The sequence below is a fragment of the Aotus nancymaae genome, unplaced genomic scaffold (assembly GCF_030222135.1).
Source record: "Aotus nancymaae isolate 86718 unplaced genomic scaffold, 86718_ANA_hifiasm-v0.15.2.pri h1tg000022l_1, whole genome shotgun sequence".
NCBI lineage: Eukaryota > Metazoa > Chordata > Mammalia > Primates > Aotidae > Aotus > Aotus nancymaae.
In genome coordinates, this window is record NW_026988435.1 from 14070418 (window position 1) to 14081820 (window position 11403).

The following is an 11403-nucleotide window of genomic DNA, read 5'->3' on the forward strand; positions in this document are numbered from 1 at the left end:
CGATGTCCAGTCACAATACCAAAGATAATATTTTGAGATGCAGAAATGAAACCTGTCTGTACGTGGGACATTCTGCTGTCTTGTAAGCTTTCTGACAAATGATTATTGATGGCAATAGGTGAGAAAAGAGACCCCACCTGTGCTTGTAGGTACAAAAGTAGCTTGGAAATCCATAGGAGTTATTAAGCATTAGTCCCTTTTCCAGGACACCCTTCAATGTGGTGAAAAATGAGTCAATTGAACAGGTCATGGATGCCAGCTTTTCACTCTGGGTACACTTGGGGAAGAATTCCTGGGTGGGACTAGTTCATTAATCTCCTTTAAGCCTTCTACCATTACTCACAAGGCTCCATTTTTTTTCCTCCAGAAACTTCAGAGCTCTATTTACATCAGAAGGGACATCAAGTACCACAATGCTCACTAAAAATGAAATCCTACAGCTCAGCCTGTCAACCCACATGGAGAATGTGGAGCTGTAAGTGAGCTTCACAAGGCAAGTCACGGACAAGGGAGAGAAGACAGAAAGATGCCGAAATAGCTCATGGATAGTATAAGAGAGGGGGCAGACTGGGAACAGCAGACAACAAAACCTAAAAAGACTCACAAAAGAAAAATATTTGGCTCAGCTTTCTAGAAGCAGACAGACAGAACGAGAATAACAGAGAGGCTACGATTGGTTTGCAAAGGGCAGGGCCAGACCCAGAGATAAGACCTGCCCAGGAAGCCCGCAGCAGTGAATGCAGGGTTATAGCCATCTGAAGTCAGGGTTTAGAAGGACCCCGGGTTACGTATCAAACATGACAGCTGTATTTTATATTCTCACTGTCATCCGTGTATTGTTGAATATAAAGGGCAAAAAACTAAAGAGTTGCAGAGGCATCTTAAATATTAAGGTTATACAAATGACATTCTCAGCATGAGATCGCAACCATAAACATTTCAGAAAAGGTTGTTTAAATGCTCTATGTAACTGTTATTTTCATATACACTAATACCTCCATGTAGTCCACGAATAAAATGAGAAAATATCTTTAAGCTGAAGTCAGCATCTTCTAATCCCATGTCTGCATTAGATTGTTGGCCTCTGTTTCCACATATCTAAGAGACTGAACACATAGAAACAACGCATATATGAAAAGTATGATGGCATGTTTATAAGCTGCACATACATGTACCCTTATTTTCTAAAATATGACCCCATCTACACCTTGAAGAATATCTTGATTCTTAAGAGATCAAGCATTCTTAATCTCTATTCATGTGAAACAAGAAACGACATCCTTCTCATTTTATTCAGAAGCCATTTTTAATGGCAAAGATGAATCTGGATATGAAAAAAATTGACATTTACTTAGAATTATTATTCAATCAAAGTTCTATTTTCTTCTTATGATGATTTCATTTTTCAGAGCAGTTTTAATGCAAAGCTTGTGATCAGGATCTTTTTCTTAAACAATTGGTGCTACCATCTGTGTCACTTGAGGCATCTTTTTGTGGATTATTATGCATTGTAGCCTCATGTTACATGACACAATGAAATTGTAAATAATTCCAGTCTTGTTTAGCTGGGAGAGAAAGCTCCAGACAGTTGTGTGGTGCCAGAGCACTGATTCCAGAGCCGGCAGGGCAAGCAATATCCTTCCCACAAAAACCTGCCACGTTTGTTTCATCCTTTCTTTAAAATTCTTTGTTTAATTTGATTAGAAAGCCCCATAGAGGCATTTGCTAGGGCATGGGACCTGTGTGTTTGGGAACTTCCCACTGTGCTGATGAAGCACCATTCACCTAGGCTGAGCCGTTGGAGTTCAGAACAACCCTCGGGCATTTTTGTTTTCTGTTTTATATCTCGTTTGTTCTTTTTCTTTGTTCTCTTCCATTCAGAGGAAGGTGTGTGCTAATGCCAATTTGGTAGAAGCATACCCAGCAGGTGAAGGATGTGAGCTGTTTGGGTTCTTTAAAATAGTTCTGGCTAATTTGCCCAGGCTTTAAAATAACAATTAGAAGGTAGACTTTCCATAGACACCAGGAGCTCACTCCCCAAGTAATTTAGGTTAGAAATTGTGTGGCTGGGTAAAAATCTGTACACTTTGATGGTTTAACCCAAACTCATAATTAGCTCTTAGCTTCCTCCCCCCATGGCCACTAGAAATACTTTTTGGCTATTATTTCTGTAACAAAGCTGTCCTCAAGAAAACCAGACACATTGGAGAATGACTGAAATGTCATGTTTGGAGGTGGCTGGATTCCATCATGAGAGTATTGTCTGCTCTCTTATGTTAGCAAGAACTCTATGGATTGTACCTCTTGAAATATCCTGGAAACAAAAGGGAGTGCTGTCCTGTTAATATTTAAGTATTATTTTTAAACTCAGTTTTTAGAATACATCTTCAGCAGGGGAGTGATAATAAATTAGCATTCTTGTAAAAAAATTCTAAGGGCTAGGGTTTTGGATCAAAACTCATATTTAGCTTACTGACCAATACAATTTCTAGATTAGCTGCTTTTGATTAATTTTGTTTTGCTTTCTTGCTAGAGCACAAAGACAGTCTTCTGAGACAGAAAATGTTTAGTAGTGATAGGAAGTGGACGCCTCTCATGCCCTCTTATGCCAGAAAAATCATCCTGAGTTGTTCGTTCTCCTCCTTCAAACATTTTCTCTTTCATATCCATAAAAGAGCCAGACCAGATTTTAAGTAGTAGGGCTTAAGACAAAGCACAAATGGACACCAGGGATTTTGATTTTCTACATACTTATTACTCAGAAAGGTTGATTAACAATGTGTTACTCAATTAACCACAGATGTGCCCTTGTGAGCCAGTAGTTTGTAATTACCCTAATTGATTCCGAGGAGTGATCTTTGCTCAGAGTCAAGCCAGATGTAGGCTTTGTTAGTGATTTTCATAGAATGACCCCAAAAAGCTCCATTTTTAGAGCTTTGATATGGAAAAGTCCAAAAAGCTTGCCCAGGCCTCTCTGCTTACTTAATTATATTTTTGATAATTTATTTTACCAATTGACTTCTAACCAGGCCAGGTTATGTTTGATCTTGATGAGGTTGCACAGACTTCCAGGAGAGGAGAAAATGTCCTAGCTCATTATCTTCTATTCTTGCTTTATCAATCCTGTTTTCTGGAAACTATATGCAAATTATGGTTCTCAGACATTCTCTTTGAAAACCATTTCTTCCTTTCTCTCCCCTTCTCTGAATCATTCCATTAGCATAGGGTGAATTTTCTGTTTCCTGTCTTCTAGTCACTGATGTTGGAGATTTCATGCATTACTCACTCTCATGAGCATTGTCCTTCCAAGTCTATCAAAACTCCCCTATTATTTTAGTACAGTGAGGCCTTAAATAGAATGTTAGATTAAGATAAAGCTTCAGTTAGATGTAGCAATAAGATTGAGAATTCTCAATTAGCACTTTACTAATCAAATAGCATAGTAGAAAACATATTGATACAGTTTTTATTCCTGGAAAAATATACATATATATATATATATATGCACACACACACATATATATATATTTCCAGGAATATATAGATAGATAGATAGATAGATGGAGGTTATATATATATATATGAAATACATTTGTATTGGAAGTGTGTATATATATATATATATATATATATATATATGTAGAGAGAGAGAGAGAGGAGAGAGAGAGAGAGAGAGAGAGAGAGAGAGAGAGAGAGAGATGGAGGTTTGCTCTTGTTGCCCAGGCTGGAGTGCAGTGGCACAATCTTGGCTCACTGCAACCTCCGCCTCCGGTGTTCAAGTGATTCTCCTGCCTCAGCCTCCCGAGTAGCTGGGATTAGAGGCACCCACCACCACACCCAGCTTTTCGCTATGTTGGCCAGGCTGATCTCGAATTCTTGACCTCTAGTGATCCACCCACCTTGGCCTCCCCAAGTGCTGGGATTATAGGTGTGAGCCACCATGCCCCGCCTCTTGGATATATTTTTAAAATTAGTTTCAGCAGCTACACCCTCTTCTCCCCTGCTCCTGGAAGACAATAGTCGAAGGCAGAGATTAAGCAAAAATATAGTCAGTTTTTTGTCATGCGGCAGAATGCAGAATGAAGGTAGAAATTAAATTAAGTGATGAAAAAAGAAAGTTCTTTTTTTCTTGATTTTATACCTGATTTAGTTGGTGTTCTGTGAGATTCAGATCTACTATAGTAGTTTGTACTATATTGTGTTATAATTATCCTTATAAAATTTGTTACAGGAGTGTATCTCCTATAACAAAAAAGCTTACTTAGGCATCTACTCTTAGAGTGTAGATAACTCTGGGAATTAGAAAATAGAAATCCTTCCCCACTCCAGTGATGCAGATCTTGCAGAGAAAGATAATGTTAGAATGCAAGAAGTATTCATGATATGTGTTGAAGCTACTGATGGGCAAAGATAAATATTCTGTATCTCTTTTTTGGAGGGGAGGATGTAGATTCAGAGTGATAGGGGATGAATATGGTTCTGAAGCCAAATTTTATCTATTCAGTCATTTTTCCTAGAATTCCAGATGTTTCAGAGTTTTCTTCAGTCATTTTAGCAGGCAATTCATAGTTCATGGACAGGTCAGTAAATACTTTATGCAAACTTTTTAATATGTACTTTAAAAAATTTTCCATCTCAACCTTTGCTATCGTGGATTTTGTGAATGTTGTCACTAGAGTAAAATGTCTAAGTGCACAGATATGTAGAGGTTGAAAAAATATAGTAGCAGCACTTTGTAAACTGAGCAGGGTGGCACTTGACTGTTCTTCAAGCTACTAGGCAGGCTGAGGTGGAAGGATCACTTGAGGCCAGGCGCTCAAGGCTACAGTGTGTTGTCATCACACCTGTGAGTAACCACTGCACTCCAGCCTGGGCAACATTGTGAGATCCCATGTCTAAAAAAAACAAACAAATGAGAGCGGAGCAGTCTTGCCCTTTACTCTCCTCACTTGAGTTATTAGGATGCTTTTGGTTACAAGTTAAAGACAACTAAACTCAAACAGTCTTAAACACTAAATGGGAATATAAAAGTTACCTTTGTCAGGTTGAACATTATGTTTAGTTTAGTGACTCAACCTGATCACCAAGGACCCAGTTGTGTTTATTTCTTTACTCGGTTTCTAAGATATTAGCCCTTACTCTGTCATTGTTTCCCCTGTCACTTAAAAGCTGCCAGCAGACCTCAAGGCCAAATGCTTACAACAGGAGGAAAAGAATCTTTGTCCCAGAATTCCCAGCAAACGTCCTGATGGCCCCTTTAACTGGTCCAGAGCAACTTTTTGATTTTTCCATTAACTGGCCTAGTTTGGGTTTTGTGTCTGTCTCTTTAGCAATTTCTATGAGAAGGAAATTCAGTACGTGAATGGGCTTAATAGATGTCATGTTCTCTACCCCTGAACAATTCCAGCCCAGGATTCACCTTCAGTTGCAAAACATGGCCAAAAAATAGGGTTGGATGATCCCCTCAAATTATAATTGTTTGCTCTTGCCTCAAGAAGGGGAATTAGTTGCTGGAAAACGACAACAACAATCACTCATCGATTTTACCATTTTGAGAAGCACTGATTTAGAAACTATATGTGTATATTAGACAGAAAAATAAATTTAGAGTAAATTAAAATGTATATAAGTAATATGCATGTATGTGCATCTATCTATAACGTAGGCTGTGTTTATATATTAAAACAAAGGTGATATGGAACTTGAAAAGGTGGATTTTTGTCTAAAGAAAAATATAAAAATAGAGGCGTAGAAATATTATTGTAAACCAAAAGGAGTTCAGCCTTGGGAACAGAATCATGGAGACTTAGTGCCATACAATCTTAGAATAGACTACTAAAAAACTAGAAAACTCCAGTTTTTAAATCGTCCTTTCTCACACACAGCTGAAATCCTTTCCTTTAAATTTCACCAAACCATTTTCCCTGGTGCTGCCATTTGAAACTACTAATAATAAGAAATTCTTTTTTTAACTGTGAAAGTCCCTCCAGCATTTGGTGTCAGTTGTAGATAATAACTACAGTAACACTGTCTTATATTTGGGTAGCATTTAAAAATTTTTAAAGTCTTGTTACATTCGTATTTTATTTCCAAAAAAAAGTTACGTGAAATTAGAGAAGCTAAACGGATTAGGAGTGTTCTTGGCAGAAAGTGATAGAAAACAACTTCTAAGATGAAGGAAAGGAAGAGTGCTGCCTAGTGATTCAAAGGAAAGGTTGGAAAACCAAGCAACAGGTATTGCAGAGGAGCTCACAATGACTTGGATATCAGAACATGACTCACTATTTCTTAACTATATCTATCAGCATCGTTCTTATTGCAGGTTTTCTTTCTTTGGCAGTAATGAGCATCAATAGCAGCTTCTCAGCTGTCATCTTCTAGCTTTGATTATTGATGATAATTTGCCTTCTCTGGTTCAGGCGTCTCAGTGAAGGGCCTGGTGGATGAATCAGGAGCATGCTTCTTTACTCACAACAACCAGGTGTAGTTGGAGTGTTGCAGATCTTATATGGTCGGTGGATAGTTTCCAGGAAAGGCTGCTGGGGAGACAGCACACAACTATCTATTATATCAATTAAATTGTAGGGATGAGGAAGCTGAGACTTAGAGATATGAGGCAATGTATCCAAGACAGTATCTCTTGCAATTGATAGGTCAAGATGTTGGATTCAGGTCTCTGGCCTGTGTCTCTTTTTGTCTTTTCCCAGAGGTTTTTTTCTAGCCAGTTTTTAGCTGTTTGCTTAATAGAGTCTTCTGATTATACTTTTCTGCAAATACTAAATTTATGAATATTTTGGTACTTAGAGTTTGGCACATTATAGAGCAAGGAAAAACAGGCAAAATAATGTCCTTAATGTTATTAATGTATACTTCACTTAAGTCACATTAATTATTCTGAACACCTCTGCTGTAATCTAAAACTCCTCTTTATTTTTCTGTTAGGTGAGACTCTAATCTTATGTTGCAAAAAATCAATTTCTTTGCTATTTCATGTTTTAAGTTTTAATCTACTTTTCTTTAAGGTTCTTAAGATTCTGAAATCTTTACTGCGTCACTGTATGCCAATCACATTTTAAACATAAATATCTATATGTGATCTGTGGAAATGTGTGCTGCTTCTGTATAAGTGATTCCATCCAGATATCAATGTATTAAGGTTCCTTCTACACGCCTAGTGATACGGTTTGGCTCTGTCCTCACCTAAATCTCATCTTGCATTGTAGTTTGTATAATCTTCAGGTGTTGAGGGAGGGGCCAGGTGGAGATAATAGAATCACGCTGGTGGTCAACCCCGTGCTCCATGTTCTCGTGATAGTGAGTGAGTTCTCACGAGATCTGATTGTTTTATAAAGGGCTTTCCCCCATTTTGCTCGGCATTTCTCCTTCCTGGCATCAAGTGAGGAGGGACGTATTTTCTTCCCCTTCTGCCATGATTGTAAGTTTTCTGACGCCTCCCCAGCCATGCAGAACTGTGAGTCAATTAAACCTCTTTCCTTTATAAATTTCCCAGTCTCAGGCAGTTCTTTATAGCAGCTTGAGAATGGACTAATATATCCATAATAATTGATAAAATACAATTAGTTTTTTTCTTCTATTTGTGATTCTGCTCTTTGTAACCATGAAAAATTGCATTTCATTGAAAATCATGAGTCAGGCAGTAGAGTTTGTACTTGTCAAGCCTGCTTGGTTCCTAATAAAATCACATGCAAGCTAGTTTGGAGAAAATGGGAAATTGTTAGCTCACATAAACGTAAAGACAAAAGGCAGGACTGACTTCAGGCCTGAGTGGATCCGTGTGCTCAAGTGATATCCATGTGACACTGCGTCTCTCTTCACTTTTTTCACATCTTGTGAGTTGACTTTGTTCTCGGGCAGCTGTTCTCCATGTTACAGGGCTTTAGAAACTCCTAGGAAAAACCACCTGCATTTTTTTGTCCTCCAGAATTAAGAGAAATTTTGTGAGCATCTAAGAAGCATATGCAAAGCAATCCTCAAGGTTTTGTGTTAAAAAAGAGGAAGTAAGTCTAATGCCTGAAAATAATGTGACTCTGAGTTATAATGAGTTTTGAATGAGCATCCAGATTATGAATTAGAGAGCTGAACTCAAGCCAAAGTTTCCCTTTTATATCTCATTGCAGTTTAACCTGCACTATTTGATCAATCTCTGTATATTTCTTGGATGAAAAAAATGCATATGTCTTCCAAAAGAATGGATTTATATTTATAATTGTAAATAAAAGAGAATCTTCTCATCTCTTCATATGGGTTCTCTTTACATTTCTATGGCACAAAGTTGTTGTTTTTGCATGGAAGTCTCCTAAGTTAAATGTGCTATTATATTTATACCACATTAATAATTAAAGTGCTTGGAGTTTATAAGAAGGCATATATCTTGCATCTGTCATATTTTAAAAGACATGTTCACAGTATTTGCATAACTAAGAATTAGAAACCTAGCAACTTAATTTAGCTCTAAAATGATTTTCCTTCAAAACACAACTACAAAAGAACAAAGAGCATTAGTTAAGGTTCTACTGGTTTCACGTGTTCAAAATAGAACTTGTCCAAGCTTAAGTAAATTGGTAGCTTAATGAGTGACTTTTAGGCTCTCTTATAGTTGGAAAGATAAGCGGGCTCAGCCTCAGAAATAACTGAAATCAGGAAACAAATTCCCAAGGAACTCCATTCACCTGCTTTAATATTTCTCTTTCTCTGTCTTTCATTCAGTTTCCTCAACTTCTCCAACCCACACAGGAGGAAAACATGATTGCCACTAACTCATAGAATGTGTATATATTACAGCTTCAGTCACTGGAGAGATACTTGGTCTCCTTTTTCACAGTTTTATGAGTCTTTAGAAATGACTCTTATTGGTCCCATCTTGGGTCAGGGACCCATCCCAGTGACAAAAGTTGGAATTTGAAAAGAACTTTGTCCCAGCTTTTGTCAAATGCTTATGCCAATTAGGTCAAATACCCAATTGTGGTCAGCAGCCAGTATTACATCATAATAAAATGTCATCCCTATAGTTATGTATATGTGGGAGGAACCATCTTTCAGAATACAGGGTTCTGCAATATTCAGTATGCTAAAAATTTCTCACAGCATGTTAATTCTAGGAGATTGTTCAAGTCCTCATTACAATTTTAATATATGTACCCAGCTATAACTGGGTTTTATTCTTCAACATTATAGCTAATAATGTTATACACAAAGTGAACTTCATTTTGAAGCCACTTTTACTTATTTTAATTATCAGTTCCTACTAATTTTATTTCAGTTGATCCATGATAACTCTTCAATGTAGTTAGCATTGAAAATAAATATTTCTAAACTTCATTAAAGGAATAACTAATTATAGAATTAAACAGATATGTGTGATATATCATCAAAACATGTATTCTTTGGGATTGGCTGTGTAAGATATTTATTTTGTAAAGGACATGTTTGAGGTGGAGAAGATTCTAACGACAGACGCATGCATGTATCTTCCACTTTATATTTAGCAAAGGACTTTTATTATTATCCTTTGAGATCTGTAAAATTCCTATAACAAAAGCTGTAACTAATCTTTATCAATATAAAGGAATAGTTCATTTTAGAAGCCAGTTGAAATCATTAATTAGGTAAAACTTTTCCAGAACATCCAGCACACCAAAGAGACACTGCTAGAAGTCACTGGGACACCATCTTTTTACAATTAGGTAATCACAAAGAAAAAGATTAAATTTTAGAAAAAAATATAATTCACTTTTTAATGCTTTGTTCCTAAAAAGCACATATATATCTGAGTAGCTTATTAAACTGAAAATCATTTCAATAGGTGGATTACACAGAAATGGTAAGAAACTGAATTCAGACCAGTCATAAAAATTTACTAAAGCTTGCCATCTAGAGGTCTGTAGGGGTATATGTTGGAAAATACTTCTAGAAATATTTTCTGTAAGCCAATGTCCTGATATGTATATGTTTAATGTATTAAGATAAAAAGAAAACATTTCATTTATGACTGAATCTACACTTGAGATTAAACGTTGGACATTTATTCATGAAAGAATGAGGGACTGCTTCTATTTTTGTCTTACATAATTTTGGTAGCTATGTTAGAAGAAATCTTTTAGGCAATCCAGTTTACATTTTTTTACTCACTATTTGAGAAAAAGAAAAACAAAATATTAGAAGTTGATAATATATCATGGTGCATATGATGATTAACATTTTCTCGACTATCAGGACTGATTGTTTTAGAATTCTTTGCATTCCTGGTGAGCACTGCTATTTGATGGATGGAAAAATGAAGTTATTCATATTAAATAATTATAACAGTATGGAAGGAAAAATTCCCTGGCAATAAAAGTGAAGGGCATCAATCTAAAACTGAGATTTAAGGCCTGGTATTACATCCTTAGATATAGATGTAATCTATATGCCTGTGTATGTTTATGTAAACAATGTGATTTTGTGATGTTTTTGGTTTTTAAAGAAGTAGTTGTAATGCATAGATCACTGCTACAATAGATTACACAGTGGAAGCATTTATCAAGACTGCAATTGTGTTATCACAAATGTTTTACAGTTGTCAGCTCATCAAGGCTAAAACAGCCTTGTTTAATGTGCTTTAAAATGTAGGTTATGGGGCCGCAATAGAATTTACTTCTAATGAAATCTTTCCAATCAACTGGGTTGAAGGTTTTGAACTTTTAATTCTCACTACATCACAGGGTGATGGTTTTGGCAGCAAGACAGACAGGATGTGTGGTTGCTACTATTACTCATGCTTTGTCAAGATGGGGTGGCAAGCATTCCATGTGATCGGGGAAACGTTCTATTTTAACAGGAGTGGAAAACACTGAAAACGCTTTTTTTTATTTTTAAACACTATGTCTATGACATACCAGTATTAGATTATTTCACTTCTTCCATTTTAAGAGACCCTCTTTTTTGAGATGTGCCTTTGAATTAAAATCAACATTTGGGGGAGAGTATTACCTGATTAAATGTACATGTTTACATGTGATTTCAGGATGTTAAGATGTATCCTGGTGTCAGAATCTCTAAATGGGGGGAAAAAGTGTTTCTTAGCAATGAGAAATTCATATAATAATTATTTTGTAGTGATAACATGTACCTTTGTAATTAAGTATCTTATGTAATGGTATAATTACTTGGTGTCCTTACACTGACCTCCAGGAAAGAATGTCTAAATATTACAATGTAATTTTAGCATTTGTTTTTTAAAATAGCATAGTTCCTGTGAAATGCAGTGCATTGTGTTCATAAAACATCCAAGGCAATTTACTGACAAACGTTATGCCAGTAGCAGTGAGGTTCCTCCTCTTCATTCCAGGGACCTCTCATATCTTGAAATCGACTTAAAAACAGTAATAAGGTTGAGAAGATAGC